Genomic DNA, 12,306 nt, shown 5'->3' on the forward strand with positions numbered 1-12,306 from the left:
TAATTTTAATCAAAATTAGTTTTGACGATTGAAAATTATATTTAAAATTATAAAATAAAATGTTAATTTTTGGTGAATAAAAACGTGTTTCAAAATGATTTTGTATGGAGAAAAAATTATTTTAACTTTAAGTTGAAATCACTTCTAAACATGTACTAAGGCTAAAAAGTATTGGCAAAATGCACTCCTTTTTTTTTTTATGATTGCAATATTATACATTAAACTATGATGATATTTGTGTTTTTTTTTATTGTAACTCTAACTTCGGTGTTGTATTAGGTCTAGCACTGATTATAATTTTAAACTTTTAGAAAATGTGTATTTAATTGTATGAAATTCTATATTAAACTACCAAAATGAGCATGACTTGATTAACATAGTGTTTTGCTTGTACTATCAAGTCAAAAATCAAAGTCAAAGATTTGATTATCCTACCTTACATATGGTTAAAAAAATCTATATTGAATATGATTCAACGAAACAACACCATTAATTAAATGATTCGATGATATAAATATATAACATGCCTATTAAACAACTGTCAATAAGATTGACACAACAGGATAGACAAACAATATAAATATTTAAAAATAATAATAATAAGTGAACCTTTTAAATGTGTCACTTTATTCTATCAAAATAAAAAATAAAAAAAATATGTCAAATCCAAGAGATTAAATATAACGATGTAATATTCCAATTTTTATAAATATAGTGATAAAATATTAATATTTAAATTAATAATGTATTGTTTTTACTCCAAAACTAAGGGTGTGTTCGAGGGCCCAATATGAGTTGAGAAGAAATCCTATATCATCTCAATGTTTGAGGGCCCACTTTTATATATCACCCATTTCAAATGTCCAGTCCAATGGTTTGCAAACAGTAATTCAATTTGGAGGGGTGTTTCGTATGTCTCTTCTTTCCCTCACACGTCTCTACCTCTCCCCTCTCCCTCTCACATCTCCCCCTCTCCCCTTTCTCATATGTCATCCTTCAGATTTCTTCTCTCCCCTTTCTCGCATGTGAATCCCATTCACAGATCTCCTTTTTCAGATCTCTTATGTCCCCTTTTTGTAATTTCCACTAGTCCCTTATTGCATAGATATCATATATTTGTTGATTTTTTGTGACATGTACAAATGGCACATGGCATGTGGCCCTTAAACATGGATACAAATTTTTTTCAAGCAAGTTGTAAAATGGCCATGTATAAGGCCAATAAATGAGGTAAAATCTTTTGAGGGGGATGAATGTAATAAATTTCATATCCTATCTAAATTTTTTTCATCAGTAGAATGAATTTAATGAATTACATATTCAATCTAAATTAACACTATTTTGTAAAATTATTTGACTTTCTTTAATGGGAAGTTTAGAATGAATTATAAAAAATTGAACTGTATACCATATCTTTGTTGGGTTTTATGTCCTAAAAACTCGCAGTTTCTAAAATGATAAACATTTTCTATTATCAATATACTTGTTATTGATCTCATAAATTGTATGAAAGTCTAAATCCAATAAACTAAGACCTATAACTATTGTATGAGTACTTGAACTTTTTGTGGAGACATAAGAGTGGATCAGGTTCGAGTAAATAGTCAAAATGATCTATGGTACATGAATGAGGTTCGGTACCTTATTCTGATAACACCATTGGATGCGGCCTACTTTGTAGTTGTTACAAAGAGTTGTAAAGTGCTACATACGATGTGATTCTAATTCGTACATGTTATGACATGAGAGTGTGGGCGTTCTATGCAATGAGTTTGCATAAGATCAGAACCAAGAAATAAGTCACTCTTACTTTATAACGCTATTTACTATTTAAGACTGGCTATTTCACCTAGATGACTTAGGTTAACTCGATCTTAATCCTAAGTTAGCTATGAACTCCTGTTTGTTCGAGATTATCCTTTGATCTGCAAACGGTGAGAGTAGTCCAACAGCACTGCTCAATAAGCTTACCATTTTCGGGATAAGATCGAATGAATAGCTGGGGACATAGCCTTGCAAGATGGAGTTCATGCCTACCCGATTTAGGGATAAGAGAAAGGTTGTTCTCTCAAGTACTGAATCCAAGTCTTGAACAATGGGCCACACCCTCTCACTAGGTTAAGAGAATTTGGTTTGGTGATTGGATCACAAACCAGTTATTCATTAGAGGATCAGTAGGGACTTGAGGAATAAGACATAATCTCGGGGGTAAAACAGATATTTGACTTAGCTGTTATTACGAACAACCTATGAAGGGTTGACTTGTTGATTATGGTTAAATCATGTTGACATAATATATCTACAGTGAGGGGAGTGCAACTATGAGTTTTAGTGGAATGATTCATTAGTTAACGAATGGAGATTAATATGATCTAATGAATTTAGCCAATTAATCTCAGATCATTGGAGCTCATGATCTATAGGTCCGCAAGGTCTCCCTACTAGCTTGTAATGGACTAGCTTTAAAATAGCGTGATAAGTTAATTTGAAACGTTCAAATTAGAATTACGGGAATTTGTAATTATATGAGATATAATTATGTTTAATTTTAGAATTAAACGAAATAGGAGAATTTATATATTTAAATATGATTTAAATATATAAAGATGGATATGTGTTAAAATTAATTTAATATTTGATATTAATTTAATTAAGTTTTATTTAATAATTAATTTATGAAATTAATTAAATTTTTATTTTTAAAATAAAAATAGATTTATAAAATCAAATTTTGATTTTTAGATAAAATTGAAAATTGGAAAACAAAACACACTTAAATGGAAAAATGAGTTTTTCCATTATCTATCTTTGAAGTACCTCACACATGAAGCAACATCTTGGCCTTGTCTTCTTCTAGCATGAGCTGCAACTCATGCAGCTCTTCTCTTTGCATGTTGATCTGCAATATAATGAAGAGATTGGAGTGAAAAACGGGAATGCAATCTACATAATTTTGAGAGAAATTTCGGTTTGAAGAATGGTTCTTCAACAAGGTTGCTGTAGTGAGCTATTCTCCTTCATCCCTTGATTCAAGCTTGTTTTGAGTCCCACAACTCAATATAGAGCACCAATAGAATAGTGGGGAAGATCTTGAGGTGGTCTACAACAAGATATGGAGAAGATAGCAACTAGAAATGGAGCTTTAAAGAAATTCTACAAGAGATATGTCTTGAAACCCATTTTTCTACAAAAGCAGGCTTTATATTTTGCCAAAATTAAGGAATTTGAATGCTTAGATGATCCTTGTGCTTCCGTTGCAATTGATACAATCCTACAATCTTGAGATTGGAAAGAATAAAAAAATGCAATCAAACTCTTATTCCAAATAGGATGGATACAATAATTGAATTATAAGATTTTAAAAAATAGTGTTCATACTAGCAAATTATTTTAGAGTACAAAAAACTAAACTAGATAACACTGACATATGAACTCTACACACCCAAACACAACATATGAACTTTGCACACCCAAACATAACATATGAACTAAGACATAACAACTTTGCACACTTAAACACAAACATCTACTTCTCTATGCATCTCATTATGCGTTAACAGTTGTCACATCTCTACCAATTCTCATAGTCAAACTTAAATTGCTCAATCTGTTTAGCGAGTAAGAGTAGCGCATAGCAATCAACTTCTTTCTTTTTATTTTTATTCGTCGCCTCAAATGCATTACTTTACATTCATCTCTTAGTTGCAGGTCCCCGTGTTCAACCTCGGATCATTCCGAGAAACTTGCGTTCTCGTTATACTTGGCGAGAAAGCAAGAAAATTTGTGACATGAATGCATGGTCATCGCATATAAAATTAAGGCATACTTCATATTCTTCAAATTATCGTATGATCATCGTATACACCATTAATGCATATTAATCGGATTAATGCATGATCAGCGAATGACCATCAACGCATATCCATTAATGCAACAAATTAAAAGTTTCATTTCCCGCATCATTAAGCATACTTAAAATTCACAGAAAAGGGATAGAAAACTTTTACTTTTGTAGAACCAAGTGAGAATCCAATTCTCCAATTGGTATTTTAGAACACCACTAAAAGAGCAACCTTCCTATCCTCTAAGAAACCTTTGGTAATTTTGGTTTGTAGGAAACAATTGAATTTGGAAAAAGAAAGGGAAAAGTTGGAATTTTCTTTGATAGAAGTATAAAAAAAAAAAAAAAAAAAGGCCAAAACGGTTTTGTACTTTTTTATCAACCGAGATAGAGAGAGAGAAATGTGGAACCACCCACGTTTTTAGATAATTCCCCTACATGGGAGTTATCTAATTAATTAAATTAATTATTAATTGATAAATCATGAATTAATCATGAATTAAGTCTAATTTAATTAATTATTTTATTTAAATCATATTAAATGAAACATCTCTCATATAATATATAGTTTTAATTCAATTAATTAAATTAAATTAAATATTTATTTTATTCTCCGATTAAATTATCTCCAAATTAGATATCAAATATTTAATTTGGCTTACATTTGAATCATATTCAATTGTATTTCTCTCATAACTTATAGTTTTAATGTGCATCAAATACACATTACTTTAACTTATAGTTTCAACATGAATCCAATTCACGAATATTTGAACTTCTTCAATTATTTAATTCTCCTATAAATTAATTTTGAATCATATCCAAAAATAAAATTCTATTATAAAATTTAATTAAAATATAAACTTTATATCATAATGTATCATTATACATTATATTATTTCCCTAAGTGAATTTGAATATTTCAAACTCTATTCAAAGCATAGTTACTTAAATTCCCTTTATGAGCTAGGAAGAGGACCTCATGGACCTACAGATCAGAAGCTCTAACGATATGGATTAATTGTCTAAACTCATTAACCAATTAAACAATGTTCGTTAACTGTGAGTACACTTCACTAAAGACACATAGTTGCACTCTTCTCACTGCAGATATATTTTTGTGTCCACGAATATAGACTAATGACAGCAAGTTAGTCCTTCATGAGTGTTTGTAATACCAAATGGGTTAAATTACCGTTTTACCCCTATGTTACCTCTGTATCCTTAAGTACCAGTGCTTCTTTAATGAACAACTTGTTTATGATCCAACCATGAAACCTTTCTCGAGCCAGTGAGAAGGTAGGGCCCTTTGTTCAAGTCTCAGAGACACCACTTAAGGGAACACTCATCTACTTATCCTAAAATCGGGAAGAAGTAAATTCCATCGCGTGAAATTATGTTTCCAGTTCTCTACTCGGTCTTGTCCCCAAAATGGTAGGCTTATTGAGTCAGCATATTGGTCACTTTCATCCATACAAATCAAAGGACAATCCTTCATGAACAGGAGCCCATAACTCACTCAAGATTAAGACTAAGTTGCCTAGGTTATTCTAGTGAAATAGAAACCTAACTAGTCAACAAAGTTACAACTAGTGGTTACTATTTCTTGGTCCGGTCTTAGCAAACTCATTGCATAGGATACCCCCACTCACATCTCCCCTACACGAACGCATTGGATCACTGCATTTGTATCAAATACAAAGTGGGTCGTATCCATAGTGTCACTAGGAAGGTACCCACTTTATCCTTATACTATAGGCCATTTATGTTGTATCTTGAACATTGATCCTCATATGTCTCTACATATAGTTCAAGACTCATACAATAGGCTAGGATGTTAGCTTATTGGATTAGGGTTATTTAGGCAAGATAAATACAAGATAAACAATAATTATTTATTGCAATAAACATTAATAACACTTTATTAATGATCGATCAAATGTTACATTTACGATCAACGAGTTTTTGGGGATAAACCCAACAGTTACAGACATGTCAAAGCCCATAACCTTTTATTCTGATATTAGTGGTGCTCTGGCAAATTCAAGGAAGCCTCAAAACCACAAGCGTGTAAACTTTTTTCCCCCGTTGCCTTAAGCCTATAAGAATTCTATTGTCCATAGCCACATATTATGACTATGAGATATGGCAAATGGTTGACAAGATTATTTTTCTGAATGGCAATCTTGAAGAGACTATTTATATGTCTCAGCCCTAGGTTAGGAGCAAAAATTTTGCAAGCTGAATCGATCCATTTATGGGTTGAAACAGATATCCAAATCTTGGAACATTAGATTTGATACAGCGATCGAATCTTTTGGTTTTAATCAAAACGTTGATGAACCATGTATCTGCAAGAAAATCATCAACAATAAAGTAGCTTTTCTAGTACTTTATGTGGACGATATCCTACTCATTGAGAATGATATAGGATACCTTACTAACATTAATACAAAACAATAAACTAGTATTGGGCCTTAATTCCCTAGTTTATTGTTTTGTACTAATTTTGAGATCTTAGTGTTGTCCTAAAGCGAGTGGGGTGTACATAAAACTAGTACAAAACAATAAACTAAGGCACTAAGACCCAATATAGAAATATCTCCCACTTTCCCTAGTCTAGTCGCGGGCGGTCCCATAGACCCATGCTCTGAAGGTGACCCTGAAACACTGTAGCCATGAGAGCCTTCGTAAATGGGTCAGCAACGTTATGCTCCAAAGAGGTCTTCGTGACAATCACGTCCCTTCGATGCATTATCTCACAGAACAGAGGTGACGATCATGTCTGAAGCAATCTTCGTGACGATCACGTCCCCTGACGCTCTATGTGTTTCCCGCGCCTGTGACTCATGGGCTCCTTGGAGTTCGCCATAGCACCACTACTGTACAATAAAGGGAGATGGGCCTTAACATGTATGGAACAACTTCCAGCTTTGTCAGGAACCTCCTGAGCCAAACGTCCTCCTTAGCAGCTTCGCAAGCCCTGTCTCTTATACACATCTAGATGTGTATAAGAGACAGACTGTACAATAAAGGGAGATGGGCCTTAACATGTATGGAACAACTTCCAGCTTTGTCAGGAACCTCCTGAGCCAAACGTCCTCCTTAGCAGCTTCGCAAGCCGCTATATACTTGGAGTCGGCGATGCACCCCTACTTAGTGCTTCGCCACACTACTGCTCCTTCGTTAAGAGTAAAAACTGACTCTGAAGTGGACTTCCGAGAGTCCTTATCAGCCTGAAAGTCTGAATCCGTGTATCCAATCACGATTAAATCCCTAGTTCCATACACGAGTATGTAGTCCCTCGTTCTCCGAAGATACTTAAGGATGTTCTTAACTACAGTCCAGTGACCCTGGCCTGGGTTAGACTGATACCTACTATTTTGTTATTAACAACTATTTTACCGAAGTCTCCGGCAACGGTGCCAAAAACTTGATGCGTGTTTTTGTTAAGTGTGGAATATGGATGATATGTTTTGATGGATAACATTGTGCACTCAAGTTTCCCCAGCAGAATCCAAGTGTAAATTCCTTTAAGTTTCTTGGTAAGTCTAGGGTTGATCGCAGGGACTTGTGAAAATAGTTTGTGTTGATAATTTTCTTATGAAAACTTTGCGGTAACCGGTAAAATAAATAAGGTGGTTGGTTTGTTGTTGTGTTAATGAAATAATAATAAATGCGGCAGAGTTCGAAAAAAGTTGGCAACAGGAAATACGATGAATATGCGGTGAACGGGTTGAGAAGGGTTTCGGCTAACACTCCTTAGGTTGCGTTCATGCCTTGCGATCATGCAACATGCATACAATAGTAAACCACCTCTCAACATGAATGCCACAGCTTCTACGGCTAGAATGCATGCGACAAATATGCGACAAGTCTACAGGGTTTACATACAAACCTCTATTTCTATTTATGCGATGAAAACATGACATTCACACATATATGCGACCGCATAATATCATTCCTATTTCTAGGATACATGCGATGCAAGTTGACAAACAGAGCTTATCTCTAAGTCCCTATTTCTTGTTTATGCAAGCCTAATCTTACTTTTTCAAGTAAGATTCTAACCTAGCTCTCTCGAGACATTAGGTTCTTTCTTTAGATTCTCTCTCAAGCAACTCTAAAGGGATGTTTCGCACAGCATAAAACAAGACAATTGCAAGCAATGAACTTCCTAGCTCATGTTAGCTTAGTTCCTCTCAACCCATTCAACTAGTTTAGCTACTCATGCGTATTAAGAGAGTGAGTAGATGTAGAAACATAACTTCCATTGATAGATAAAGAATGAAGTACAGAATAATAATGCAAGTATAGTAAAGGGCCTGGAGCAATTTCTTGCCACCAGGTGTTACACTGTTCTACTCGTGCTCTAAAGATATTCTCGTTTTCGCTAAAGTCAACCCGCTCTCTGCTCTTACGCCCCAAGGTCCCCTCTCGAGCTGCCTTGGACGATCTCCCACTCTTCTTTAGATCCGCCGTGAAATGGAAAAGAAAACTATGAACAAAAGTGTGAACTTGTAAGGTAATGAAGTAATTGACTACTTAACCCCTTCTCTGAAGAATGCACTTGGTATTTATAGGGCATCAAAGGTGAAAGGCAGCTTCTCTCTCCTTGTTGTACAGATGGGACAATTTTAATTCCTGACTGATGCGCCGGATAGTTGTCACCGATAAAGCTGGATGTACTTTGTGACCGTTATCAGCTGTCAACTTAATTTGGATTTGACTGCTATCAGCTTTTTGTCCCATTGATCTTAATTGTCCTTTCGTCCGGATGCGCCCACCATGTTGCGGTGATTCTTCCTGGGTGGATATTTATGAGCACAATTAACGCAAAGTCTTGCAGTGTAGTTGTGCTCGACCGATGTATTCCTATGATCGCATTCTTTGCATTGCATTAACGCATTATTCTGCACAAAAATATAGAGATCAACTGCCTTAATGCATTGGACACATGTGACCGCAATATTGTAGAGTTTATGCTTAATGGACGCAATTTTAACATGTTCTATCAACGCAATCCAACATTGTTTAAGAACTTACTATGATAACGTGCATTTCTGCCCGTTATCACACCCCCAAATTTAAACAATGTTTGTCCTCAAGCATAAGCTAAATATTCCTTTAGCAAGTTAGTCGCAAAGTTCTTTTCCTAGATTTCTCAAGGATTCATCATTCAAATCCTATATATTGGAATTTTCTTAAGTCTTATTCAAGTCTACTCTTAAAATATTTCTAAGACCTAGGAACTACAAGTTTAACTTTCAAAAGGACTTTACTAAATTCTTGGAACATCGCGTGATTTATTTCAAAAAGAAAATTTTCTACCGGGGTGACAAAAGATATATCCTTGCACAAAAATTTTCTTTATTCCTATATTTTCTTTTTCTGACCTTGCGCTAATTCGAGTGCCTTGCCTTCATTTTGGCTTGCCCCACGAGTGTCATGCGGACATCCAACTACGAGCAATGAATTCTTTCTCAGACTAAACTCATACCGATTTGGCATTGGAGTTGCGGTCATTGATTTATGCGTTGATCCTGGTAACTTACTTTCGTTTTGGCTTGCCCCCACGTGTGTCATGCAGACATCCAACTACGGGTAAGTGCCTTTCATAACTTAACTCTTATCAACATGGGTTCCCCTTGCGTTGACAGTGGAGTTGTTATTCTCAATTTTTTTTTTTTTTTTTGTAGAACCAAAAATAGAAAGGTCGAAAAGTAAATACCTTACCCCCAAATTTAAAATGTGGCAATGTCCCCATTGCCAAAAAATTAAAATAAGTTATGTGATGTTCTAGAATGCATTGTAAAGAGAGTTTGAAAGAAAGCTAGCAAACCCCTAACTTCTAGAAATATTTTATGAGGGTGACTATCTTAAGATTAAGTTAACTCTAATATATACGAAAGAAATAGAAGCATATTTTTCATCATTGAAATCTTACTTGGTAAAGAAACAGAATGCGGTAAACTACTAAATTTATTTACTTGTTAAATGATTACAATAATCAAGAAGGATGCGGTGATAAAACTTCAAAAAGCGATATGCAATGTGATAGCGCAAAATTGGAAATAAACATAAGGAAGAGTACACCCCCAAATTTTGCGTTGTCGCTTGCATTGTGTTGACACATCCATCCTGGCGGCGATCTTTCTTCTGTGGGTTGCAATGATGGAATAAGATAATGCTTCGTCGCGTAACATTGCCGCAATCCAGCGCCTCGATCGTTGTAAGAAAAACAAAGAAAGGGTCGAATTATTTTAAACAAAAGAAAAATCGTTAATGCAAATTAAATCCTTTTTTTTAGAAATAAAAAATGAAAAGATAGCTGAAAGATAGTGAAAATTCTGAGTTAGTGGAGAAGAGGGTTGAAGACTTGAAGTTTTCCCAAGCTTGCGTCCCTGAGAAATTGCGATCATGTGAACACGCAGGGACCACCCACTTCCTTCTTTATTCAAAGTTTCTTAGTTCCATGGAGTCGACTTGGCGATGCCAGTCTTCTCCATGGTATACCTTTACTCGCTGCCCATTGACTTTGAATATATTTGTACCGTCGTCATTTGATAATTCCACCGCGCCATGCGGAAGTACTTGTCGAATTATGAACGGTCCAGACCAACGAGACTTTAGCTTTCCCGGGAAGAGTCGCAGACGTGAATTGAAAAGCAATACTTTCTGTCCGACTTGGAGGTTCTTGCCGCATATGCATTGATCATGCCAATGCTTGGTGCGCTCCTTATAAATTTTCGCATTTTCATATGTGTTGTTCCTCCATTCTTCTAGCTCGACCAATTGCATTTCTCCTGCTTCCTTTAAATCGAAATTCAATTTCTTGACGGCCCACAGTGCCTTATATTCTAGCTCCAAGGGCAAGTGACATGCTTTACCGAATACCAACGCATAGGGGGGCATACCTATAAGTGTTTTAAATGCGGTCCGTGATGCCCATAACCCATCATCAAGCTTCATTGCCCAATCCTTTCACGAAGGTTTGACTACCTTCTCAAGTATCGATTTAATTTCCCGATTGGACACTTCAGCCTGGCCATTTGTTTGTGGATGGTATGCGATGGCCACTTTATGGAGGATGTTGTACTTGCGCAGCAGCTCCTTAATACTGTGGTTGACAAAGTATGATCCTTCATCACTTATAATGGCACGGGGAGTGCCAAAATGCGTGAAAATATTTTTCTTCAGGAACTGAGAGACTACTACCGCATCACTTGTGGCTCATGCAATTGCCTCTACCCACTTGGAGACATAGTCAACGGCTAATAAAATATAGTGTTTACCATTTGAAGGAGGAAATGGTCCCATGAAATCAATCCCCCATACGTCGAATAGTTCCAGCTCCAAGATAGTATTCATCGGCATTGTGTTCTTCCATGAAATGTTGCTAGTGCGCTGGCACCGATCACATTTCATTGTGTAGTCAGCAGCATCCTTAAATAACGAAGGCTGGAAGAATCCACTTTGTAAAACTTTAGTTGCAGTAAGTTGTCCTCCAAAGTGCCCTCCATAAGGTGAATCATGGTATGTGACAATATGTGTTGTTGAGCAGCATCTGGTATGCATAATCTAATGATTTGGTCTACACCTCTTTTATACAGATTCGGCTCATCCCAATAGTAGCGTCTGCATTCATTCTTGAGCTTCTTCCGTCGATGGTAGGTGTAATCTTCAGGAAATTGTTCACAGACCAAATAATTAACGATGCCCGCATACCATGGCAATTCTTCTATGCGAAATAGCTGCTCATCTGGGAACACGACACTCACTTCAAATTCATTGCGGTCAACTTCAGGATTTTCCAGTCTGGACAAGTGATCCGCAACTTGATTCTCAGTCCCCTTTCGATCAATTATCTCGATGTCAAATTTTTTAAGGAGGAAAACCCATCTTATCAATCTCGGCTTTGCGTCCTTCTTTGCCATCAAATATTTGATTGCTGAGTGATCAATATGAATGAGTACCTTGGTTCCCAACAAGTATGCTCGGAATTTTTCCAACGCAAAAATCACAGCCAGGAGCTCTTTTTCACTGGTGGTGTAATTAAGTTAAGTAGGGTTCAGGGTTTTACTCGCATATGTGATGGGGTGCAAAATTGTTTTCTTCTTTTGTACTAATGCAACTGCCATCGTATACCCACTTGCGTCGCACATGATTTCGAACGGTAGTGTCCAATCCAGCGCAATTAAGACGGGTGCAGTAATCAGCGCATTCTTTAAAATTCGAAATGCGTTGAGGCAATTTTTGTCAAATTCAAACTTTCTGTTTACCTCTAGTAATGCACTCAATGGTCTTGCTATCTTAGAAAAGTCTTTAACAAATCGTCTATAGAATCCGGAATGCCCCAGGAAGTTTTGTACTGCCTTCATGTTGGTTGGAGGTGGAAGCTTTTCAATTGCGTCAATCTTTGCTTTGTCCACCTCCAACCCTTCTCGAGAGACCTTGTGTCCCAA

The sequence above is a fragment of the Benincasa hispida genome, chromosome 9 (assembly GCF_009727055.1).
Source record: "Benincasa hispida cultivar B227 chromosome 9, ASM972705v1, whole genome shotgun sequence".
Taxonomy (NCBI): domain Eukaryota; kingdom Viridiplantae; phylum Streptophyta; class Magnoliopsida; order Cucurbitales; family Cucurbitaceae; genus Benincasa; species Benincasa hispida.